Source organism: Lithobates pipiens, unplaced genomic scaffold (genome assembly GCF_037356315.1).
Source record: "Lithobates pipiens isolate NorthernLeopardFrog02 unplaced genomic scaffold, aLitPip1_a1.2 Scaffold_23, whole genome shotgun sequence".
NCBI classification, from domain to species: Eukaryota; Metazoa; Chordata; class Amphibia; order Anura; family Ranidae; genus Lithobates; species Lithobates pipiens.
The window spans coordinates 196,313,741-196,341,579 of NW_027507785.1; positions in this window are offsets into that span (position 1 = coordinate 196,313,741).

The following is a 27,839-nucleotide window of genomic DNA, read 5'->3' on the forward strand; positions in this document are numbered from 1 at the left end:
ATTTTCACCACCTTACAACGTTGGGGATTTGGAGATTCTTTTCTCAATGTCTTGCGCGCCCTGTACTCATCCCCAACGGCCCAGGTACGTCTGCAGGGATTTTATTCGGAATCTTTCCCCATATCCAGAGGTACCAGACAGGGATGTCCGCTATCCCCTTTAATTTTTGCAATAGCAATAGAATCTTTGGCCATAGCCATTAGGCATAACCCAAATATTCAGGGTATTCATTGCGGTCCTAGTCAGCACAAATGTGCTTTATTTGCGGACGACATCCTAATGTTCGTCTCTTCCCCCCTGACCTCGTTACCCAATATTTGTAAACTCCTTGATGATTTTGGATCAATTTCAGGCCTCAGGGTTAATTATCATAAATCTCAAGCTCTCAATGTTAATATCTCTGACTCACTCATAGAAAGGCTCAGGGACAGCTTCAAGTTCACCTGGAGTGACTCTTCGATATCGTACCTGTGGATTAAATTAACCCCCAGGATCGATCTCCTCTATCAAGCCAATTACCCTCCATTATTCCACAAGTTGGAGGAAGACCTACACAGGTGGACTGGGCTGTCCCTATCCTGGCTAGGTAGAATCAATGCCATAAAGATGACGCTGCTCCCTCGCATCCTGTACTATTTCAGGGCTCTTCCCATCCCGGTGGATAGGGTGTGCTTGCAACGCTTTCAAGCCAAAGTTATCAAATTTGTCTGGGGTAAGGGAGGACATAGGTTCTCTAAATCCATATTGTTCAGATCCAAATCGGAAGGCGGTATGGGCCTCCCAAACTTACGCCTATACTATCAAGCAGCCCAGTTGGCACAGGTGTCAGCTATCTATTCTAGATGGGAACAGCCGGATTGGATACAGATAGAGAGACAGGCGGTACCTAGGCACACGCTGGACTTCCTTATGTGGAGCCCTAAAAAAATGAGACCTCCGATCCTCTCCCCAACTCTCTCACACTCCTTTGCAGTATGGGATGGACTTAAACATAATTGCTCCCTAATTTCCCAATTAAAACCTTTATCTCACATTTTCCATAACCCAGACTTCCCTCCGGGCCTGGACATTAAAGCCTTTCAATGGTGGCTAGACAAGGGGCTATATAGAATAGGACATTTCCTCAGACCAGTGGGCCCTATCTCTAAAGCCTATTGCATCAGCAAACTTGATATGCCCCCCACTGAAATATTCCGATTCACTCAGATTTCAAATTTCTTACATAAAAAATGCAAGTCCCTTCCCAGTGGTCCCCAGGTGACGTCTTATGAAACGTGGTGCGGTCAGTCAAGTGAGCAGAGGGGGGGGATTTCAGTCATCTATAAAGCACTATCTTCCACACGATCCAAGACGTCTTACATGTTGGCTTGGGAAGAGGACCTCAACCAATCCTGGAACCTCGATCTATGGCATGGGCTGTTTCTTAAATCCTTCAGAGGTATCCTTAACCCAAGTCTGATAGAAGCTGGTGTCAAGGTGCTAATGAGATGGTACCTAGTCCCTTCTAAATTGGCAAAAATGTTCCCTTCCTCTTCCCCACTGTGCTTCCGGGGATGCGGCCTACGAGGTGACATGATCCACACTTGGTGGACATGCCCTAAAATACGGCAGTTCTGGTATAGGATCTTTACCTGGATCTCCAAATTCTCCGCCACACCGGTTCAGATGTCTCCTCTGGTGGCACTCCTTAATTTCCCTACAGAGGGAGCCTCCAGGAATACGCAACGCTTCATCACTTTTATTTTATTAGGAGCCAAGCTTACTCTTGCCAAAGCCTGGAAGCAACCATCTGTTTCCACTGTACTGGCCAAAAGAAAAATTTCCTGGATCATGTTACAGGAAAAGACGGCAAGCGTACTCCTGGACCGCTCGGACAAATTCAGGGCCACTTGGGACCCATGGGCACGCTTCGTGGGAGTTTCTCTGTCCACATAAATGCTCCCGGATTTAGACCCTGATTTCAGTTTTGTTACCCCCCAAGCGACTCCTGCTAGAAGATGCCACTTTCTTTTGCCTTCCTTTTCTCTTCCTTCCTCTCTCTTCTTCTTCTCTCTTTTTATTTTCATTATTCGCCTTCTTCAATGTAGCCTAGTGAGAGACGGTCTGTAGTGGATGCTTCAGTGCAGAGCAGGGCCAAGCATGCTGGTCTCAGGACCTGTCCCTGCATTGCAATGTAGGTCCCAGTATATTATTCTCGGTTCACGGGAACCTGGGTTACATGTTTTCAACTAGATGCACTGGGCTTCTGAGCCCGTTCGGGATGTTGTTCCATTCATCCCTGGTTAATTTTTGCGTTTTAGTTATGCAACATATTTTGGTTACATATTTTGGTTCATTTACATAGTTCAACACCTCTGGTGAGCATGCTCCTGGTCCTCTCTGTCTTTATTCTTGGCAGGGGGATAGGGGTCCTCGGCCACAGTAAAGAGCCCTTATGGGGTGGCGGAGATCCCTCCCTCCTTCCTTGGCCATTTTTTCCCCTTTTTTTTCGGACTGGGATTTTGCTCAAATAATTAAGTTAGCTCCGGTCTATTAGGGGCAAATGACCTCCACAGGCGCATAAATGTGTAATCTCTATCATCTGTATTTTGTATTGGCTCCTGGATCATTTTATATTGCTCTGTTTGATTGTAAACTGGCTTGGCATTTTCAAGTTTCAGACTGTCTGCACTTCTATATCACCTTTAACTGTGTTTTAGTCATATTCACATTGACTTTGTTTCTTGTTCTTGATGCAAAATAAAAATATATTGAAACGAAAAAAAAAAAAAAAAAAAAAAAGAAAGTGCAGTGGCTCTAAATCTAAGGGGTAGACCTGAAATGAGTGGAAGCTCTGCTGATTTTATCATCCAATCATGTGCAAGCTAAAATGCTGTTTTTTATTTTCCTTGCATATCCCCCTCGGAACTAGAGTGACTTTACTTCCAAGTGCACTTTTAGTGCACTTGGAAGGATATGTATTATACCACTTTTAGTGCACTTTCAATTGCACTTGCACTTGCAGTGCAAAGTGGATTTTCCTTTAGTAAATAACTCCCTATGTTTTGTTTTGAAAGGTTATTGACATGTTAATTATTGGATATTTATATCTGTTAATAAAACAGCTGCTACGGCAAATTTACTCCAGTTATGTGTGGTGGGGTCATTAGATGAAAAGGGTATAGCAGGTAACAAGCCATGGCTAATACCACAGTCATGCATGTATCCAAATGCACAATGTCTGCACCCACCATTACACAGAGCAGGTAAGTATAACATGTTTATTATTTAGAAAACAAAAACAAAAAGCAAGACTTTAATTTCACTTTAGGGTTAGCTATGTGTAGTAAAGTATATGCAATAGAACCGTTTTGGCATCCCTAGACAATCGTTGGCCTTTTTATACTGAGCCTTTTATATGGTCCAACGTCCATCAGACCAGGTTGGTGAATCTGGCTACACTGACCCATTATTGTAGGGTGTACCATCTCCTCTCTCTCTTGGTGCTGCTATCGCTGAAGTACCAATACCACAAGTTTGGTGAGCACTCATACTCATTATATAATTTTTTATTAATATGAATAAAATAAATAGTTATTGGTAGTAACGGTGTCTCTTATAATCTACACAATGTTATAGATGCATGCCGAGCTGCCTTGAAGAAGCAGATAAGAAGCCTGTGAAACGCGTTGCCTATATGCATATGCAAGCATCTGCTTTATCCTGTGTAATGTGTATTGAGTATCAATCATGATCAAATAGTTGTGATGAAATGTTACTGTTGTATTGATTATTGGTCTACTCCTTGTGACCGAATGTCATTATTGTAACTTAAAGTTGTTAATCTTTGTAATAAATTCAGTAATTTTATGAATACCATTTTGTTGTGCTTACCTCAGTGACAGTTTTTAACACATCCTTAAAAATCTTACGACCTTATGAGGCACTCTTCAATTTTTTCTTTTTTTTTAGTTATCTTTGTCATGTCTCTGGCATCCCCCCCCCCCCCTACAGTTAGAACACACTGAGGGAACACATTTAACCCCTTCCCTGTCAATGTAATTTATACATTGACCAGTGCATTTTTATAGCACTGATCAATGTAATAATGTCACTGGTCCCCAAAAAGTGTAATTTGGGGTCAGATTTGTCCACCCCAATCTCACAGCCCTGCTAAAAATCGCAGATCGCTACCCTTACCAGTGAAAACAATAAAAATAAATACAAGTCCCTAAATCTATCCCATAATTTGTAGATGTGAAAACTTTTGCGCAAACCAATTGATATGCGCCTATTGTGACTTTTTTTACCAAAAATATGTAGAAGAATACATATTGGCCTAAACTGATGAATACATTTGTTTTTGTGTATATATTTTTTAGATATGTATTATAGCAGAAAGTTAAATTTCTTTTTTTTTAATTGTCACTCATTTTTTGTTTATAGCACAAAAAATAAAAACAGCAGAGGTGAACAAATACCACCAAAAGAAAGCTACATTTGTCTGAAAAAAATGACATCAATTTTGTTTGGGTACAACATCGCACGGCCACGCAATTGTCAGTTAAAGTGACGCAGTGTTGTATCACAAAAAAATTGCCTGGTAATTTAGGGATCAAATACTTGTTTAACCACTTAAGTCCAGGACCAATTTGCAGCCAAAGGACCAGGCCCCTTTTTGCGATTCGGCACTGCGTCGCTTTAACTGACAATTGCATGGCCGTGCGCCGTGGCTTCCAAACAAAATTGGTGTCCTTTTTTTTCCCATAAATAGAGATTTCTTTTGGTGGTATTTGATCACCTCTGTGGTTTTTATTTTTTGCGCTATAAACAAAAATAGAGCGACAATTTTGAAAAAAATGCAATATTTTTTACTTTTTGCTATGATAAATATCCCCAAAAAAACATATAAAAAAATATTTTTTTCCTCAGTTTAGGCCAATACATATTCTACATGTTTTTGGTATAAAAAATTGCAATTAGAAATTATTGATTGCTTTGTGCAAAAGTTATAGCGTTTACAAAATAGGGGATAGTTTTTATTATATTTTTTTTTTTTTACTAGTAATGGCGGCGATCAGCGATTTTTATTGTGACTGCGACATTATGGCGGACACATTGGACATTTTTGACATTTATTTATTTGTTTATTTCCTGTGTTATTGACACTGGCAGTGAAGGAGTTAACCACTAGTGGGCAGTGTAGGTGGTATGTATGACGTTATGTGTTTTTTTATTGTAGGGGGGCGTGGTCTGGCATGGGACGTCACTGATCGTCCTTCCCTATAAAAAGGAACAGACGATCGGTGACAGCCACAGTAGGAAGCACGGGGAGAGGTTTGTTTACACAGACCTCTCCTCGTTCTTCAGCTCTGTGGCCCGATCGCATGGAGCTCAGGACCGGGACGGGAGTTTGCCGCCGGGGACGAGCTCCCGACACACAGCTGGGCACTTAAAGAACAGGTACGTGATTGTGCCCAGCCGTGCCATTCTGCCGACGTATATCGGCGTGAGGAGGTCCTTACGCAGTTAAGTACATTTTCGTTTTACACACATGCTCTGGTCCCATTATGTACCTAAAAGTGAGGTATGCCAGTAATTAAAAAAACAAAAACATTTTTTTAACTGAGGGTTGGAGAGTAGCATTGATGGGAATATGGGGACCCTAGGCCTTCATCTGAGCACCACTGGCGTGGATTACATAGTTACATAGTTTGTCAGGTTTGAAAAAGACACAAGTCCATTGAGTTCAAAAACATGTATATACCAAACCCTATACCGATAGAAAAGTTAAGTAAAGTATTGACCCAGTTCAAGCCAACAAAATCAGCTGTTATCATTGCTTTGAGGGAAATAAGAGAAACAGCTCAGTGGTGTAATGTGCTATGATGTGGAAGGCAGATATGCACAGTTTGAGGTCAAGGATTAGCATGAAATCTCTCAATTAAAGATTTGGATGGCCTTATTGGCCTGAGTAGCGTAAAGTATTACTCTCTCTTCCCAGAGGGGGGAGCCGGATGGCCTCTCCTGACATGGAGTATATAACCCGTAGAATGTAGTACAGCAGTTGTGGTTTGTTATGTGTGCTCTAGTTAATGTTTTATGCCCCTGCATTTCAAATAAAATGTATTAAATTTAAAATGCTATTGCATCCACTTGAAGTTATATTTTAAAGGCAAACCTGTCATAAAGGATTTGCTTACTGTGAATGTATTTTGAAACGTACATTCATTTTGGTTTCAAAATGTTTTTCTGCTTTGCTATACTTCTAAAGGGAATATTTCTTGCAACACATGAGGAGGCTCATATGAAAAGCTGGCTTTCTCTGTCTTTTTGCTTTCAGTCAAATTTCTTGTGCCCTAATGTGATATGTGATTAATGTACAGTCCTAAATTTAAAATAGAAGTATGGCCAAAGCTTTTTTGGCCATATTTCTCTTGTGGGTCACAGGAGTGCACTTACTTGCGCTCTCCCATGACCCAGAATCAGCCAACAGTGGACTCCAGGCTCTTGGAAAAAATCCCGACCATATTGTCAGGATCCACCCAGCTGTCTGATTGCCAGCTAGCTCCGGCTTTTTCATCGCATGACTCAGAGCCAAAGCCAGCTGCATCCACCTCATCTCCATGCCACCGTTCCAGTGAGGCCTTGTTTATACCATATGTTCATAAAAAACTGATGGAGAAGGTGTGCAGATTTGATTTGCATAGAATATTTTAGGCTTGTTCACACCATTGGCAGACACATGTGTTTTTCTAATGTAGGTCTCTACATGAACACAAAGAAAAACATTGTTTTCCATGTGCTCTGTTTATACCCTAACACTGCTTGCACTACTTTATAAAACATACAGCTAACGGATCAAATGGTACTACTGTACCATGCGATCTGATGCAGGCAAACACACTGCATTTGTGACCTGCCTTTGGGGTGTTGTTTAGCCTTACACCCTCTGCAGATCACTAGTGCAGTGTGTTTTGAACGCGGTGCAGGAAACGTACACAGAACATGGGTTTCCTGCACTCCGTTTTCATGTGAACTAGCCCTAAGACCAAGAACTGAGCCGACGGGGGAAACAGCGGCAGCATCACACTGATGCTGCAGCATGAAAGTGAGTATGTATATTTATTTTGTGAATCGTAAACTTCCTCTTTAACCCCTTCCCGAACATAAAATTTGGCACAGTGGCACAGGTGGGCAAAAGGGCATAACCGTACGTCCCTCCATGTAGGCCGGCTAGCGGGTGCATGCGCATGCCTGCTGCGCACCGTGGGAGCTTGCCCGTGGGTCATGCGGACTCGATGTCCACTTGTGGCTCGCGATTGTGGTGAGGAGAGGCAGAACAGGGAAATGCCATGTAAACAAGGCATTTCCCACCTAGTGATATGACAAGGATTCACTGCTCCCCGTTATTGGAAGCAGTGATCTCTGTTATGTTCTAGGTAGCCCATCCCCCTTACAATTAGAACACACTAAGGGAACACAGTTAACCCCTGTCAATGGTCCCAAAACAGTGTCAAAAGTGTTCAATCTGTCCCAATAAAAATCACAGATCACCGCCATTAGTAGTAAAAAAATGTCATAAATCTATCCCTTATTTTGTAGATGCTATAACTTTTGCGCAAACCAATCAATATATGCTTATTGTGATTTTTTTTTTACCAAAAATATGTAGTAAAATTAGTTTTTTTGAAAAAAAGTGGGATATTTATTATAGCAAAAAGTAAAAGATATTGGGAGTCATTTACTATAGCACTGCAACGCTATTTAGTGCTAATTGCAGTGCTGGTGAGCAAATACTCCCAAAATCGAATTTACTATAGTTCTCTGAAACCAAATAGCTCCCCAAACCCTTACGCTGCTAAAACCTGGATAATTGCACATGGAAATATTGTTTAGAGCATGATACAATTGCCTAAATGGTACAGAAATATGCGGTATATTATTTAAAGATAATCTGCTTTTAAACTGTGTGAAAAAGTGATTTCTATACTGAAATATCTTTAAGAGTCTGAGAAGAGATAAATTCTGCGTTTTTGTACAACTAGGTGCCAACACAGCTGAGCATGCTCAGACCTGCAAATGGCTCTCATTTTAGCTCCAGTGTCTTTTTTACAAGGCGCTATAGTAAATGCCAAAATGAGCACTGAGTAAAAGAGCATTTCATGTCAGACTCCATGGCAGCAACGTGTGGTTTAGACCTGCCTCCATAACTACCCTATAGGACACCTCTCCCATAAATCTTTGCTCTAGGCTGCTATCCATGTTTCTTTTTATCCTACTTCATGGTAAAAACAAAGGGATGTGGGCTTTGGATAGAACCATCTCTGCTTGGATTGTACAAACCATTAAAAGGGCTTAAAGAGCAAAGGGCTTGGCTCCTCCCGAGGCAGTGACAGCTCATTCGACTCGGTGTATCTCGATCTCTTGGGCAGCTTCTCGGCATGTCGCTCCAGATATCATCTGTAGAGCAGCCTCCTGGTCTTCTATTAACACATTTGTTTCTCACTACTGTGTTGAACCAGCTGCCTTTTCATCTATTAGTTTTGGGTGTAGTCGGTTGACAATGTTAAATACATTTTTGTTTTTTTTTTGCTCAACATTTTGCCCACCCGGGTGTGTATGGCAAGTTATTTCCCACATGTTGCTGCCATGGAGTCTGTCAGGAAAACAGAACATTTCCTATCAAATATTTACCGTAATTTTCCTTGGCAGCAGGAGTTCCCTCCCAAATGTCTGGAGTAGGCTAGTTACGGAACATGGATAGCAGCCTAGAGACAAGATTTATGGGAGAGGTGTCCTATAGGGTAGTTATGGAGGTGGGACTAACCCACACATTCCTGCCATGGAGTCTATCAGGAAAGGAAAATTATGGTAAATATTTGATAGGAAATCTTCAGTTTTTTGGTGAAAATCTGTGCTATTATAGTCCAATGCAAGTTTTAAACGTTCTAATGGAACAATTGTAACTTTTACAAATAAATCCTTTTAATGTAGAGATGAAATGTATCTTTCTCTGAAATACATTTTCCTTTGCAACATTGTTGCTTCTACTTCAAATATTTTATTTTAAGAATGCTAGAATGTGAAATGCTTTGATGTTTTGGTAAAATATATATTTCTCTGTCACTTTCACTTGTTATTCTCCATCTCACAACATACTCCATACCAAAACTCACACAGGTGTCTTTACAAATCACAAATAATACCATTGCTGATACAAATTTACCACTTGAGACCCGCGCTATAGCCGAATGACGGCTACAGCGCGGATCTCCTTTTCCGGGACTACGTCTATTGACGTAGTCCCGTGCACGAGCGGCCTGCACACCCCCTGAGGGGCGCGCGGCGCGCTCTGTGATCGGCGAGTCTACGAGTCTCGCCTGATCACTGATCCGTGCAAGGGGTCGATCCCGACCCCTTATCACGTGATCAGCTGTCAGCCAATGACAGCTGATCATGTGATATAACGGAGCCGGTAATCGGCTATTATTCCTCCTCGCGCTGACAGCGCAAGGAGAAAAAAAAAGCCGATCACCGGCGGCCGTGATCGGGACATCAGTCCCGATCATGGCCAGCCCTGCCAGTGCCCACCTGCCCCCTGCCAGTGCCCACCTGCCCCCTGCTTTGCCTGCCTGAATAAAAAATGTGTCCCCCCTGTCAGTGCCACCCAGCAGTGCCCATAGTGCCACCCAGCAGTGCCCACAGTGCCACCCAGCAGTGCCCACAGTGCCACCCAGCAGTGCCACCTAGAAGTGCCCACAGTGCCACCCAGCAGTGCCCACAGTCTGCCTCAACAAAGGTGCTGCACCCCAGTGCCACATATCCATGCCCAGCAGTTCTGCCCATCAGTGCCCATCAGTGCCCAGCAGTGCCGCCCATCAGTGCCCAGCAGTGCCACCTATCAGAGTCACCTATCAGTGCACAGGTGCCCATCAGTCCCATCTATCAGTGGTACCTATCAGTGCCCCTTAGTGCCACCCATCCGTGCCACCCATCTGCGCCACCCATCCGTGCCATCTTATCTGTGCCCGTCTTTGCCCATCAGTGCCGCCTTATCTGTGCCCATCGGTGCCGCCTTAACTATGCCTATCAGTGCCCACCAGTGCAGCCTATCAGTGTCCACCAGTGCAGCCTACCAGTGCCAACCAGTGCAGCCTATCAGTGCCGCCTCATCAGCGCACTTCAATGAAGGAGAAAAATTACCTGTTTGCAAAATTTTATAACAAACTATTAAACATGATTTTTTTTGCATCTTTTTTTGTTTGTTTAGCAAAAAATAAAACTCCCAGCTGTGATTAAATACCACCAAAAGAAAGCTCTATTTGTGGGGAAAAAATGATAAAAATTTCATTTGGGTACAGTGTTGAATGCCCGCGCAATTGTCATTCAAAGTGCATAAGCGCTGAAAGCTGAAAATTGGTCTGGGACTGAGGGGGGTTTAACTGCCCAGTAAGCAAGTGGTTAAAAGGAGTCACAATTTTTTGTGCTTATTATTTCCAAATAATCATAATTTGAGCCCAACAAATGTGATATGTGTACCAATATCAGAAATCAAAATGTAATTCTCCAAAAATTTAGGGTAATATCACTATTCTACACTGACCCACTAAAAAACACCAAATATCACAAAATAAATCAAGAAGAATAACTCTAATATAATGTAATTCCATCACCTGTATGTCCAAAGAAATGCAGTGTTTATGTGTAGGAGGTTCTCACATATGTCAGCTCTGTGGCTTAGAGGTTAGAACTTCTGCTTAGCATCCTTGGGTATCTGGGTTTCATTCCCAAACATGCTGCTCCATGTAGAGAAGTTGTCTCATCTCTCAGGTCCTAAAACTAAATGTAGTATTTATGTGTAGGAGGGTTCCACCACCATTGTAATTCTTGTCAGATACACTATTCAATCAAAAGTATTGGGATGCCAGTCTTTACACACACATGAACTTTAATGGCCATCCCAGTCTTAGTCCGTAGAGTTGAAAATTGATTTGGCCCACCCTATGTAGCTAGAACAGATTCTGGGAAGGCTAGGAAAGCTGTCCATGAGGTTTAGTGTGTCTATGAAAATGTTTGACCATTCTTCCAGAAGGTGTTCTATCAGGTTGAGGTCAAGACTTTGTGCAGCCAGTCAAGTTCCTCCACCCCAAGCTCGCTAATCCATGTTTTTATGGACCTTGCTTTGTGCACTGGTGCAAAGTCATGTTGGAACAGGAAGGGGTTATCCCCAAACTGTTCCCACAAGTTGGGAGCATGAAATTGTCCAAAAAGTCTTGGTATGCTTATACCTTAAGAGTTCCCTTCACTGGAACTAAGAAGTCAAGCCCAACCCCTGAAAAACAACCCCACATCATAACCCCCCCTCCACCAAATGATTTGGACCAGTGCACAAAGCAAGGTACACAAAGACATGGATGAGTGAGTTTGGGGTGGAGGACCTTGACTGGCCTGGACAGAGTCCTGACCTCAACACAACAGAACACCTTGGGGATGAATTATAGCAGAGACTGTAAGCCAGGCCTTCTCATCCAACATCAGTGCCTGACCTCACAAATGCATTTGAAAGAATGATCAAACATTCCCATAGACACACTCCTAAACCTTGTGGACATCCTTCCCAGAATAGTTGAAGCTGTTATAGCTGCAAAGGGTGGGCCAAATGAATTTTGAACTCTACGGACTAAAGTGGAAGTAAACTCCCCTATCGTTTTCAAGGAAGCTGCCATCTTTGCCTCTGTTTAATCTTCAACTGCTATGGTGCTGCACATGTGATTCGTTATGACACCAGCCATTGGATGGTTGATAGTTTTGGGCTTTATATTGGAAGCTCATTGCAGCCAGGGACCGATGTTAATGTTTGTCAGCACTAATCATGTCCAGGGACTTGGACATTTAAAATTGTAGAGTTTACACTTCACAAGTACATATGTTTAGAAAACTGTTGCTTTGTTTATGTGCATGCAAATGGATTTAGATCTTTGTACTGTAGTTGGAAATTTCATGCACAGTTGCAAATCGTATTATGTGTTCCTTCCCATCAGATGCAATGACTTTAGACATACATGAAGAGACAGATGGGCGTGTACTTCTACTGGGTGTGTTTCAGTGTGCAAACAATACAACCTATCATATATAAAGGGCTGCAGTAGGGGGGGTTTGTTTGGCTTGAGAAGGCCAGGTTTTTTGCTGTGATTTGTGGGGGAGAAGGAATGAAATTGTGCCTATTGACAAACCCCCAACTAGGGGCTGTTTGTTTGCTGAAATTCTTGTGCATTTGTTCTGGTTGCCAAGAACGCGGTGACGTAAGCCGCATACAACGGGACTAGAAAAAGGAAGTTCAGCAGCACGTCCGGCACCCTTTGGGCTCCTTCTGCTGATCTCGTGTTTATCGCGTGCTAGTAGAAGTTTGGTGAGAGACGATTCGCGCTTTTCAGATTTGTGCTTCAGTTCGGTACTGCTCTTCAGTTTGTGCTTGTCTGTGCGTATCTGATTATCAGTACGTGTAGTCAGTAAGCATTTGTTTCTCATTGTGGACTATATCTTGGTATAGTACGTTTTGATTTGCATTGCTTATTGTCTGCTTGCTTCTGCTTTTCAGGTCGTTCTTTCAGGCATTGCTATTTATCGGTGCTTTCTGTTGTCTGTTCTGACCAGCCGACCGTTTTAAACCATGTTTCATGTACGTTCTTGTCGTAGAGTTTGTGCTGTGCAGGGGCTTGGTGTTGGGCTTTTAGCTTTCACACAAGCCCGGTCCATGAACAGGGCGAGGAGGCGTTTGTGGACCAAGAATTGGTTGCGCCAGTGTGACCAGTTCTCGCACATGCCTTTGCTCTGTGAGACCCTGGAGAATAATCCTGATGATTTCAGGAATTATCTCTGGATGACGGACCCCGTTTTTCACCGTCTGCTGGCTTTGCTGTCCCCTTATATCACCAGGCAGGATACCTGCATGCGGCAAGCCATCACTCCGAAGTAGAGGAGGCTCATCACCACGTTGCGCTACTTGGCGACAGGGAGAAGCCTTCAGGACCTAAATTTCTCCACAGGCATCTCCCCCCAGGCTCTGGGGATCATTATTCCAGAGACCTGTTCTGCCATCATTCAGGTCCTGCAGAAGGACTATATGAAGGTAAGTTTTATCCTTTAACATCACATTCTATGTATTTAATGATTGCTAATGTCTCTGATTTCTTTCCTCATTCCCTAATTACCATGATTGCAATATGATAATTGATATGCTCTGCCCCTTTGTCCTCATGCATGCTGGAAGCTTTTCAAGTTCCTTTTTTGTACTTCATGCATATTTGCCTTCACTAACTTCCCCATCATGCTCTTCTGGGCCCATAAACCTATAGTCTAGTCACTTACCAATGTCTTTTGTCAGCTCCATAGTATTGCTTTCCCCTAAGCACCCCCTAAAATGTCTACAGATGTTATGTGTGTGCTTAAATTCATGCAGAGTGCCCTGTTTTATTTTTTTTTGGTTGGCCCAAACTCATTAGGAACCTCCCTCCCCCCAACTGTTGGTCAGCTGATAGCAATCCTCTATCTGCTGACTTTGCCAAACACAATACACACTCTACCTACCTTTTTGTCTGGTCACATTTATGGACGAATTCACCAAAGCATGTAGTGCAAGGGCCTGCCTCAATACTTTCAAATGCTACAGTCTCTAGTTTTTTTTCTCCTATAATTATCTTGATAGCTAATAGCAGAATGTCAAAATGTGCTTCCATTTTGTTTGGTTTTGGTATTATGACACTTCTTACCCGTCCGGTGGGCTGCCAATAGTATAAGTAAGGAAGGGCTGCCCAAAGTATCACACATTATTTATGCATTCAGCTCTCAATCAAGTGGAGAGGGTTACCTGTCCAAAACATCCCCCCCTCATTTTTTGCAAGGGCCCATCAGATGGGGGGGATGGGGGGGGGTGATGACTCTGATAAGGGGACCTTATACTTTAGGCTTTAAATACTCATTTCCCAAAATGTTATACTAATCTTGGCTCAAAATGTTGGTGTCTAATCTGCTTGCAATGTTGATGTGCCAAATTACAAATTTTTTTTCTTGTTTCACTCCACAGTTTCCTTCAACGCCACAGGAATGGCAGACTGTGGCCTCCCACTTTGCCAGCCGTTGGGACTTTCCCAATTGTGGAAGTGCAAATAATGGGAAACACGTCCGCATCGTCCCATCCCCCAACTCGGGGGGTCCTACTATTATAATTACAAGGGGTTTAATAGTATCGTGATGTTTGTGGTGGTGTCAGCGACCTATGACTTCCTGTATGTGGACGTGGGGCAAAATGGCCAGATGTCGGATGGTGGAGTGTTCTCACGGATGAAATTCTACTGGCGTCTCCAGAGTGGCAGTCTGGGCTTGCCACCCCCAGAGGAGAATGTAGAAGGACTCCCGTTTGTATTCGTCGTGAATGAGGCGTTTGCCCTGGCAAACAATCTGATGCGGCCTTTCCCGATGAGGACCCTCACCCCAGATCAGAGGATGTTTAATTTCCGGCTGGCCAGAGCCAGAGGAGTCGTGGAGAACACTTTTGGAATACTGGCCAGCCGATTCCGTCTATTTTTGATGCCAATCCACATGGCAGAATATAAACTCAATCACATTGTGCTTGCCTACTGTGTTCTGCACAATTTCTTGAAAAGACATTCAGCAAACTATGTGGTCTCAGATGCAGACTTGCCTGAAAATGACAACCTCACGGCCCTTGAAGCTGCTTGTCCTGGCTTGCCCCCCCAAAGCGCCCGCGAGGTCAGAACCCAATACATGGAGTACTTTGTGGGTAGGGGTAGGGGGGCCATTGATATTCCAGACAATGTCTAAGAAGCATTTTTGTAATACATTTTTCTTTGAAACTACAATAATCTTTGTTTTCATTTACTGCTTGGCTTGGTTTTAGCTGTCTCCTAGGTATTTTTGCTTTTTTTTGTTGGGCCTTTTTCTACAGCAGTGCAAACCCAAGTTCTGAGCGAGATGAGGTGACAGTCTCTTCTTCAGATAATCTTATTATGTTGTGGGTCTGCTACACACACACCTTGTTTTTGTTGCTAATGTATGTAGTGCATTACTGACAAAAATATTGCTCATTTTCAGCACTATGGCAGAAATATGTGGTGTCAGGAAAATGGCGTGATTGGGGAAATTTACACATCACTGTGGGTGTTATTTACTAAAGGCACATCCACTATGCACTGCAAGTGCACTGCAAAAGTACACCTGAAACTGCACTTGGAGCGCAGGGTGGATTTGCCTTTAGTAAATAACACCCCTTGTCACAGAAACAAACAATTTTACTCCAAATACTGCTTTGAAAAAGGAAGCCACACATTGTTGATAATTTAACTTTTTAATCAAAGCACATTCACATGTGCGTTTAGAAAAGGGTTTTTCAACAAACCAACATATTGGGTGTATCAAAAACATTATTTTCTGTAACTTTTTTATAACTTGGGCGTTTTTGTGTAAACAGGCATGTATCAAAGCATAACATACAGAACACAGGAACTTACAAAGTTCAACTTTGAAAAGTGAAGACAATATCAGACATGAGTATGTACAAACTGGGCTGATATTGTCTTCATCACATGGGGTGTTACCCCTGGAAAAGCCAAATTTGGAAGATGCACACAGTGTGTCAACATGTGCTATCTCCCATCATCTCAGCCACTTTCCACAAAACACGTACATTGATCCCCCATAATGGGAGATAGCACATGTTGACACACTGTGTGCATCTTCCAAATTTGTCTTTTAGTAAAGTACAAAAGTTGTTTGTTTTTTAAAAAAAAACAGCTAGTTTGGGGTGTTTCAAACTCTCCCCAAAACATCAATGATGTTCTTCAATTTATGTTGAACATCATTGATGTTTTTCTGGATAATTTCTAAATTGCGATTGCACCCCATTATCTCTCCAATCAGGATCTGGGCACTTTCACTGGTAAAATGTGATTCTTCTTCCACATCACTTAAAAAAATAAAAATAAACACACCATGTATTATAAATATGCCGACATACATTGATTAGCTTACCGTAAGCTGTGGTCTCCGACACTCACCTGTTGTGGTGACAATTTGTCCAACTTCAACAATCTCTCCTTCCTCCTCCTGCTCCTCCGCTTCTGGTGTTGGAATTTCGCCTTCTTTGGGAGGTGTGGGGTCCCTGGTGTCCTCAGACTTCCCGAGTCTTCTCGCCCCTATCAGAATGTAAAAAAGGAATACTTAGCACACAGAGGGCAGAAATAGGAATATGAAACAATGCTTGGAAGCGTCGTACAATTGTGTTATTTGGCCGAGTTCAAAGGTGAGAACATTATTTTGGACACTTTCTAAAGCTGGAATACTTACCTGCAGTGTGAAGAAATGTAGTGAAGTGTAATTTGGGAAAACATCGTTTTGGGAGTGGGCTAACGAACAATGTTTATTACGAACGATTGAACCCATGAACATGAAAGTGACCATTTTAAACTGTACAACATTAAATCAAAGCACATGGAGCAGTATGCAAGCAATAATAATAATATGAACACACCACAACTACTTACTTTTTTGAAGAACATGCTTGATCCTTCTGTACTGATCGTACTCCCTCAGTTTCAGGTCTGACCAGCATTTTCTGAGTTGATCCTTGGATCGTCATACCCCAAAATTCTTCTGAAGACTCTTCACAACTTTAGTCATGATCTTGGCCTTTCTGTTATTTGGGTTTGGGTAAGGTCCATACTTCCCATCATAGTTGGTCCTCTTCAATATGTCCACCATCTCTACAAAAGACAGATTTGAGGCCTTTAAAACTTCTCCTCCAGGATCGGACGTTTCAGGCTCCGGGCTTTCCTCGCCCTCCTCGTTAGTGGAACTCTGATTGCGCACCTGCGTTATCTCCGCCATGTGCTCTCCCCACTGCGCCGAAAGGGAAGGGGCGGGGAATAGTCTAGAAAGAACTTCAGGGGCGGGCGAAGTTTCATGCATGCGCACTGTATATAAAACGCAACACGCGTGTGTCATACTAACGATCTGTGAACAGAGGGAGAAGCTGACGCGCGGATCGTGCTAACGAAGGTACAATTTTTAACTTGGTACATCACTAGCCTATACTGCTTCTAGATTGAGGCCTGCATTAGTGGAGTTTAGCCTGACATTAGGGTTTGTCTTGTGTTGTGTCTTGCAGAGATTATGGACGGTTTCAATGACCACAGTTTCCTCCCTCTGTTCATCGATAAATACAGGGAGCTGCCCTGCCTGTGGCAAGCTACGCACCCACATTACAGTAACAGACTAAAGAGGCAGGCAGCGATGGAGAAACTGGTTGAGTTTGTGAAGCCGGTGGTCCCCAGGGCAGACATCCACTATTTAAAAGTGAAAAATGGTGGCCTCAGGAGTACATATCTGAGGGAGAGGAAGAAGGTGCTGGAGTTCATGCAATCTGGAGCTGCAGCAGATGAAGTTTATGTCCCCAGGCTGTGGTATTATGACAGGATGCAGTTTCTATCAGACCAGGCTGATGTCAGGGAATCACTCTCTACCCTTCCTTCCACACGTCCTTCTATGCTACATTCCACACCTGCTGAGTCTTCTGATGCCGAACCTGGGCCTTCCACTCAGGAAGAACTGGAGGAGCCCAGCTTGAGCCAGGTATAGTATTGTGCTACATATTTTGGGAGTAAAAATGAATGATGTTAACTTGATTTTTGCTCTGTAATTGCTGATTTTAGAAAGTGTTTCACATATCAATAGACAGTAGTGGCCAAAACCTTTGGGACAAGAAAGAAAAATGCTGGGCTCAGAATGATAGTCTTTTCTATTAGTTAACAATTTGCAACAGTCTTGAGCTGAAAACACAGGAAGACATCAGCCAGGAGGAAGGTGTGGAATGCAGCAGCCAGGAGGTGGCTGTGGAAAGTGGCAGCCAGGAGGAGGCAGGGGTAAGCGGCAGCCAAGCGGTGGGCAGGCGGAGGAGCCTGACAGAATCCCAGGTCCCTCCCCTCCGCCTTCCATGCAAAAGGGCCAGAAAGGGGGGGAATGTGGAGGAGTCGGCTCTGAAGCTGATCGGGGAGGCTTCAGCGGCCCTCAAGCTACCTTGGCTGCCTGCAAACTCCAGCAAATAGAGGAGGGGCAACAGATCTTGTGTGAGGAGCTAATTATCCACACCCTCAACAAGGGTCTGTTGGGCCAAATCACACAAGCAACACACTTGTGTGATTTGGCCCATGCCCCTCCTCCTCCTCCTCCTTCTGCCACACCTCCAGCACCACAGCCACAGCCTGGAAGGAAGCGTGGAAGGAAGACCAGAGTGTGATAACCTGGGCTCAGTCTGGTCTGACAGAAGATGCAGCCTCTTGTAGTACCACAGCCTGGGAACATAGATGTCATCTGCTGCTGTTCCGGGTTTCTTGGACTTCAGGACCAGACTTCTCTCCCTCAGACATGTACTCCTCAGTAGTGATGGCCGAACGGTTCGCCCGGCGGTCGTTTCGCGGCGAATTTCCGACTTTCGCCGTCCGCGGGTTCGAACGCCTTTTTCCGTCGTTCGCCCCGGCGGACTTACGTGTTTAATGTATACAAGAACTTTAACCTTTCGTGACACGTTTATCATGTGTTACAGGACAACCAATTGAGACATGACAGCTCATGGACACTTGGACATTCCCCCTAACCTATAAATACACCCGATCCGGTGGCCATTTTACATTCTTTCTTCTGTCACTGTAGGGAAAGGATCCTGTGTGGAGTAGGGACAGAGAAAACGCTAGCTATTTGGTACACAAAAGTTCTTTTCAGGACTGGTATAGGTGTTAGGTCAGCAGCCTGAGTTTCTTTTGTCAGTTTAGATAAAGGGACAGAGCGCTGTATGCTGCTATTTTAGGGACAGCTCAGCCAGATTAGTCTTTCTTCATCATCATCATCATCATCATCATTAGCTGTTACTATCAGGTCCACAAAAGAGCTGTTCCAGCTAATCGTTCCAGCCTACTCTTTTTTGCCAATTTGTATAGGGACAGGCAGGAAGCAGTGTGTCAGGCAGTGAGGATAATTTTAAAGACTTGCTGTTACTATTAGTTCCACAAAGGTTCTTTTCAGGACTGGTATCAGTGGTACGGTAATAGGCTTGTACACGTATAATATTCTTTCTTCCAAATATAGAAAGAATATTATACTTGACTGCTGCCCTTCTGCTGCAGTCTGCTAATCATTCACAACTCACTTGTTCCACAAAGCTCTTTATCAGGACTGGTAACTTGGTCTGTCTAGGGTGCTACGGTACATAGGCTTGGGTGCGGTACAGTCTGCTGTTCTGTAAGGACCGCTATCGGTCCACAATACATAGGGTTGCCGTGCACTACTGCTGACCGCTGCCCTATACTGCAGCAGTCCTTCATTGGTATAGGGACTGACGTACAGTCTGCTAATCACTAACACACAACCTGCTTGGTCCACAAAAGTTCTTATAAGGACTGGTAACTTGGTATAGGGTGCTACGGTACATAGGCCTGAGTGCGTTACAGTCTGCTGTTCTGTAAGGACCGCTATCGGTCCACAATACATAGGGTTGCCGTGCACTACTGCTGACCGCTGCCCTATACTGCAGCAGTCCTTCAGCGGTATAGGGACTGACGCACAGTCTGCTAAACACTAACACACAACCTGCTTGGTCCACAAAAGTTTTTATAAGGACTGGTAACTTGGTATAGGGTGCTACGGTACATAGGCCTGAGTGCAGTACAGTCTGCTGTTCTGTAAGGACCGCTATCGGTCCACAATACATAGGGTTGCCGTGCACTACTGCTGACCGCTGCCCTATACTGCAGCAGTCCTTCATTGGTATAGGGACTGACGTACAGTCTGCTAATCACTAACACACAACCTGCTTGGTCCACAAAAGTTCTTATAAGGACTGGTAACTTGGTATAGGGTGCTACGGTACATAGGCCTGAGTGCGTTACAGTCTGCTGTTCTGTAAGGACCGCTATCGGTCCACAATACATAGGGTTGACGTGCACCACTGCTGACCGCTGCCCTATACTGCAGCAGTCCTTCAGCGGTATAGGGACTGACGTACAGTCTGCTAAACACTAATACACAACCTGCTTGGTCCACAAAAGTTCTTATAAGGACTGGTAACTTGGTATAGGGTGCTACGGTACATAGGCTTGAGTGCGGTACAGTCTGCTGTTCTGTAAGGACCGCTATCGGTCCACAATAGATAGGGTTGACGTGCACCACTGCTGACCGCTGCCCTATACTGCAGCAGTCCTTCAGCGGTATAGGGACTGACGCACAGTCTGCTAAACACTAACACACAACCTGCTTGGTCCACAAAAGTTTTTATAAGGACTGGTAACTTGGTATAGGGTGCTACGGTACATAGGCCTGAGTGCGTTACAGTCTGCTGTTCTGTAAGGACCGCTATCGGTCCACAATACATAGGGTTGCCGTGCACTACTGCTGACCGCTGCCCTATACTGCAGCAGTCCTTCATTGGTATAGGGACTGACGTACAGTCTGCTAATCACTAACACACAACCTGCTTGGTCCACAAAAGTTCTTATAAGGACTGGTAACTTGGTATAGGGTGCTACGGTACATAGGCCTGAGTGCGTTACAGTCTGCTGTTCTGTAAGGACCGCTATCGGTCCACAATACATAGGGTTGCCGTGCACTACTGCTGACCGCTGCCCTATACTGCAGCAGTCCTTCAGCGGTATAGGGACTGACGCACAGTCTGCTAAACACTAACACACAACCTGCTTGGTCCACAAAAGTTCTTATAAGGACTGGTAACTTGGTATAGGGTGCTACGGTACATAGGCCTGAGTGCAGTACAGTCTGCTGTTCTGTAAGGACCGCTATCGGTCCACAATACATAGGGTTGCCGTGCACTACTGCTGACCGCTGCCCTATACTGCAGCAGTCCTTCATTGGTATAGGGACTGACGTACAGTCTGCTAATCACTAACACACAACCTGCTTGTTCCACAAAAGTTCTTATAAGGACTGGTAACTTGGTATAGGGTGCTACGGTACATAGGCTTGAGTGCGGTACAGTCTGCTGTTCTGTAAGGACCGCTATCGGTCCACAATAGATAGGGTTGACGTGCACCACTGCTGACCGCTGCCCTATACTGCAGCAGTCCTTCAGCGGTATAGGGACTGACGTACAGTCTGCTAAACACTAATACACAACCTGCTTGGTCCACAAAAGTTCTTATAAGGACTGGTAACTTGGTATAGGGTGCTACGGTACATAGGCTTGAGTGCGGTACAGTCTGCTGTTCTGTAAGGACCGCTATCGGTCCACAATAGATAGGGTTGACGTGCACCACTGCTGACCGCTGCCCTATACTGCAGCAGTCCTTCAGCGGTATAGGGACTGACGTACAGTCTGCTAAACACTAATACACAACCTGCTTGGTCCACAAAAGTTCTTATAAGGACTGGTAACTTGGTATAGGGTGCTACGGTACATAGGCTTGAGTGCGGTACAGTCTGCTGTTCTGTAAGGACCGCTATAGGTCCACAATAGATAGGGTTGACGTGCACCACTGCTGACCGCTCACCTATACTGCAGCAGTCCTTCAGCGGTATAGGGACTAAGAGTTTTGTCACAGGGTCATTTAAAAAATGACATGCAGAGGAAGAGGCAGGCCCTTCCGCAGGGGTGGTAGGGGTAGGGCAGGAGCAACAGGCTTGAGCCAAAGTGGGAAGTTGCAGAAGGTGCGTTCAATTACTTTAAAGGATGCACCAGACTTGGTTGAGTGGCTCGCTCAGCCTTACTCTTCTGCACCCTCCTCATCCTCTCGATCTGCACCCTCTTCTTCACTCTCTGCTATGTGCACCCCCAAAGACACTACCACCAACAACACGACCACCACCACCACCACCACATACCTTCCGCTTGAGTCACTGGAATTATTTTCCGATCCATATCAAGAGGACATTTCTGATGCGCAGCCACTCTTGGTATTGGATCAGGAAGAGGAGGTAGCAACAAGCGCTACTCAGCAGTCTGACGCCAGTACCCAGATCAGCCCAAGGAGGAGGTTGGTCCCCGGTGTTGCTGCCTACTCTACTTATAGCGGTGGGGAAGGTGACGTTGATGATGACGTGTCTAGTGATGTCACGTGGGTGCCCACAAGAGAGGAAGAGGAGGGGAGTTCAGAGGGAGATATGGACCAGCAGATAGGGAGGAGAAGCAGCAATGACTTACATTGCACAGCAGGGACAAAGCAGACTGCAAATGTATCAGGAGCGAGTCATCGACCATGTACGGTCACATCTGGCGCTCCCAGGACACCGGCACATGGCTCCGCAGTGTGGGCTTTTTTTAACGTGTCCGCTGCTGACAATAGCGTTGCCATCTGCAATCTTTGCAGTCAACGCGTTAGTCGCGGTAAGCCCAATACTCACCTAGGGACGACCGCCTTAAGAAGGCACATGAGCAGCCATCACCGAGCCCAGTGGGAGCAACGGAACACACAAAGCCACACTGCAGGCTCTCACCGTCCAGCCTCGTCTTCTACTTCTCCTTCTCCTCTCTCCTCACAATTGTCCTCCACTCCACCTTCCATCACGCCAAGCTCACATTTTTCTGCAAAAAGGCAGGCTTCCGTGGGCCTAATGTTTGAGCGTAAAAAAATGATGACGCCGGATAACCCTCTTGCCCAACGGTTGGCGGCTGGCTTGTCAGAACTCATAGCCCGCCAACTACTGCCATATAAACTGGTGGACTCGGAGGCCTTTCGCAAATTTGTGGCCATTGGAACACCACAATGGAAGGTCCCAGGAAGGAAGTATTTCTCAGAGAAGGGCATCCCAGAGCTATATGGCCATGTTCAGCGGCAAGTGAATGTATCTCTGGCACACAGTGTCGGTGCCAAGATACATCTGACCACAGACACGTGGTCTAGCAAACACGGGCAGGGAAGGTATATCAGTTTTACTGCCCACTGGGTGAACCTTCTGACGGCCGTCAAGCATGTAACCCGTGGCACCCGTGTAGATTTGGTTTTACCGCCACGGATTGCATGCAGGCCTGACTCTTCTTCTCCTCCTCCTACTCCATCCTCCTCCCTCTCCTCCTCAGCTGCCTCCTCCTTTTCCGCTGCTAGCGTCTCTTCCACTGCACCGCCCAAGCTCCCCAGAACCTATTCCACATGCCAGGTGAGACGTTGCCATGCCGTGCTGCGTCTGTTGTGCCTGGAAGCAAAGAGCCACACTGGCCCGGCACTCCTTTCAGCTTTGCGTTCACAGGCAGATGAGTGGCTAACACCGCTCAATTTGACAGTTGGTAAAGTGGTGTGTGACAACGGTGCCAATCTGCTTAGCGCATTGAAACAGGGCAAAATCACGCACGTGCCGTGCATGGCACACGTCTTAAACTTGGTCGTGCAGCGATTCCTTGTCAAATACCCTGGGGTCCAGGACATCTTGCGGCAGGCAAGGAAAATCTCGGCCCATTTCAGAAGATCTTACACGGCCATGGCTCGCCTTGCTGACATTCAGCGGCGACACCATCTGCCGGTCAGACGTCTTATTTGCGATTGCCCGACGCGATGGAACTCAACCTTCTATATGCTTGATAGGCTGCTCCAGCAGAAACGTGCAGTTAACGTCTACCTGTATGAACTCTGCGAAAGAAACGGTTCTGGGGAGCTGGGTTTTTTTTCACCGCGCCAGTGGCTGCTCATGCGCGACACATGCAGACTTCTGCGGCCATTTGAGGAGATCACCAAACTGGTCAGTCGCAGCCATGGCGCCATCAGTGACATGGTACCTTATGCCTTCTTTCTGGAGCGTGCATTGCGTCGTGTCATTGATCAGGCTGTGGAGGAGCAGGAGCGGGAAGATGAGGAAGTCGCAATGCTGGATGAATTCCCAGGGGGGGCTACTCTATCTGAGACAAGTCAACAACAGGAGTCTGATGAGGAGTCAGAGGAGGATGGTGCCGGGGCGGATGAGCAGGAGCAAGAAGAGCATGCTTTAAACCTTTCTGGGATCCCTGTTGTGCGAGGATGGGGAGAGGAGAATGAAGAGGACGACATTATCCTGGATGATGAGCAGGAGCCAGGCCACCACACCGCTTCCACTTTAGTGCAAATGGGGGCCTTCATGCTCCAGTGTTTTAATAGGGACCCCCGTATAAAAAGCATGAGGGTCAAGGACCAGTACTGGGTGGCAACGTACTTAGACCCCCGGTACAAACACAAAATGGCGGAAATGTTACCGCCGTCGCAGAGGGCTGTCAGAATGCAGCACTTCCAGGCCTTGCTTCGAGAAATGCTGCATTCTGCTTTTGCGTGCGCTGGCAGAGGAGCAATTCCCACTCCCAGAGAAGGATTTGCGGGTACCAATCCAACAGCGCCTGCAAGAAGAGGCCGGTTTGAAGATGTGTTGGTGACTTCGGATATGAGGTCATTCTTTCAGCCGACCCATCGACAGGTGTCATCCGGATCCAGCATCAGGGAACGCCTAGACCGTCAGGTGTCCGACTACATTGGGTTAACGGCCGATGTGGACGCTCTGAGGAGTGATGAACCCCTAGACTACTGGGTGGGCAGGCTTGACCTCTGGCCAGAGCTTGCCCAATTTGCAATCGAACTGTTGGCTTGCCCCTCATCCAGTGTCCTGTCCGAAAGGACGTTCAGCGCAGCAGGGGGGATTGTGACCGATAAGCGTACTCGCCTAGCTCACCACAGTGTTAACTACCTCACATTTCTAAAAATGAATGAGGCATGGATCTCGGAGGAATTCAACACATGTGATCAGTAGACCATGTATATGTCTATAAACAATTTTTGGAATCAAGCACACAGACCTTCTTAATTCATTTGGCTCACTTCCCTGACCCAAAAAAGCACACCGTACTATATGCCCCTACCCTCCTCTTTGAAGAGGTTGAGCGGTGTCATATTTCTACTGGGGCTGCTTATTATGAGGGGTTCCCACCATCCCTGTGCTGTGCTGACTTCCTCCTGGGTGTTCTTATTATGAGGGGCTCCCACCATCCCTGTGCTGTGCTGACTTCCTCCTGGGGGTTCTTATTATGAGGGGATCACACCATCCCTGTGCTGTGCTGACTTCCTCCTGGGGCTGCTTACGGTGCTGCTGTCAGCGCTGTATGTCACGGAGCTGCTGTCAGCGCTGTATGTCACGGAGCTGCTGTCAGCGCTGTATGTCACGGAGCTGCTGTCAGCGCTGTATGTCACGGAGCTGCTGTCAGCGCTGTATGTCACGGAGCTGCTGTCAGCGCTGTATGTCACGGAGCTGCTGTCAGCGCTGTATGTCACGGAGCTGCTGTCAGCGCTGTATGTCACGGAGCTGCTGTCAGCGCTGTATGTCACGGAGCTGCTGTCAGCGCTGTATGTCACGGAGCTGCTGTCAGCGCTGTATGTCACGGTGCTGCTGTCAGCGCTGTATGTCACGGAGCTGCTGTCAGCGCTGTATGTCACGGAGCTGCTGTCAGTGCTGTATGTCACGGAGCTGCTGTCAGCGCTGTATGTCACGGAGCTGCTGTCAGCGCTGTATGTCACGGAGCTGCTGTCAGCGCTGTATGTCACGGTGCTGCTGTCAGCGCTGTATGTCACGGAGCTGCTGTCAGCGCTGTATGTCACGGAGCTGCTGTCAGCGCTGTATGTCACGGAGCTGCTGTCAGCGCTGTATGTCACGGAGCTGCTGTCAGCGCTGTATGTCACGGAGCTGCTGTCAGCGCTGTATGTCACGGAGCTGCTGTCAGCGCTGTATGTCACGGAGCTGCTGTCAGCGCTGTATGTCACGGAGCTGCTGTCAGCGCTGTATGTCACGGAGCTGCTGTCAGCGCTGTATGTCACGGAGCTGCTGTCAGCGCTGTATGTCACGGAGCTGCTGTCAGCGCTGTATGTCACGGAGCTGCTGTCAGCGCTGTATGTCACGGTGCTGCTGTCAGCGCTGTATGTCACGGAGCTGCTGTCAGCGCTGTATGTCACGGAGCTGCTGTCAGTGCTGTATGTCACGGAGCTGCTGTCAGCGCTGTATGTCACGGAGCTGCTGTCAGCGCTGTATGTCACGGAGCTGCTGTCAGCGCTGTATGTCACGGTGCTGCTGTCAGCGCTGTATGTCACGGAGCTGCTGTCAGCGCTGTATGTCACGGAGCTGCTGTCAGCGCTGTATGTCACGGAGCTGCTGTCAGCGCTGTATGTCACGGAGCTGCTGTCAGCGCTGTATGTCACGGAGCTGCTGTCAGCGCTGTATGTCACGGTGCTGATGTCAGTGCTCTGTATTACGGTGCTGCTGTCAGTGCTCTGTATCTCCTGCACCCTCTTGTTTGCCTACCCTGGTCCCTGACCTTCCCTCTCCTCCATTGCCTTCATTAGCTCCATAGTCCTGAATTGTCAGAACAATTTCCCAAATAAAAAAAAAATGCTTGTAGTTATCGATCCCAAATTCACCTCATACATGTATTATGCTATTGTCCAGGTGGTGGGACTACGTGCTACCCCCTAATAATTACCCCGTGGCCGCAAATTCGACCTAAAGGTTTGCGAAATTCGCCTCCCATTGAAGTCAATGGAGCCCGCGGCGAACGGTCGTTTTCGCGAACGTTTGTGTCCGTTCGCGTTTCGCGTTCGCGAAACGTCCCGTCGGAAGTTCGTCCATCACTACTCCTCAGGTCACCAATTTTTGCATTTAAATAGTTGATGTGTGCCCTGGGGGCCAAAGGCTTTGCTAATCTCCCCAGTTTCTCCAGCGCTGCCTCCCTCTTTATCTGTTACTGACACCTAAATAAAGTTTTTTTTTGTTTGAAGAAATACTTGCGTATGTGTTTTACTTCAATAAGGACAGTTTATTTGTGAGCAGGCAGGTACATTTCAAAAATACAAAGTGAAATGAATAACAAGGGGCACCAACACCAAACAACCTCCTGTAGCTTAAAAAAGAAAAACAAAATAAAAAAAAAGATAATAATGGTGTTGTGGTAAGTTGACACACAAAACACACCCAAAAAAATGCAAATATGAGCAAACTGTCAAAAAAGGAAATGTTGATAAAAAAAAAAACAACCACAAAATTAAAAAAGTGTGTGTGAATATGAGCATCAAAACAAGTTCATTCTTGCAGCATTGTAAAGAACAAGAGAATGCGCTGCATGAAAGAATTTTTAACATTGCAGCGTGACGAATGTGCTATATCGATTACGACGGTAGTTTTACCTGAGCGAACGCGCCCGTGTTCGAATTTGATTGAGGGTATGCGTGGCATCTTGTCCGTCGGAGTAGGCTACACATGATCGGACTATGTCCGATCGGAGCATGTTGTCGGAAAATGTTATCGCCAAATTGGAAAACTTGGTCCGTCGGAGTATCCGATGGAGACCAGTCCGTCCGATGGAGACCACATACGGTCGGATTATCCGACAACATGGTCCTATAGGGCATTGTCCATCGGAATCTTCGACCGGGTGTACAAGGGCTAAGAGTGCTATTGTAGGATCAGGAAAGATAGGGGCTTCAAATAGTGTGGAAATCATAAGAAATATATATTTCTCAGAAATTTTTAGCAACCGGAGAGTCCCACCAAGTATGAACGTGTGATCCTAGAGCACTACAACATTGAAAGCAAGAATAATTGGGTGCATATTTTGCAATTCTGACAAGGACCAAGTACCGCACTGGAACGTACCGCACTAGATATGAACTAAGGCCATTGAAAAACATGGAAAACACCGTGCATGCTTTTTGATGTAGCTTTAAAATGCACTGGACTTCATGCAGCCTGATTTCCTAACTTAAAACTAAGACCTCATGCAGACTGTAGCGACAGAAATCGCTAACGAATAGAGGTCCACAAAAGTCCTTTTAAGGACTGGTATA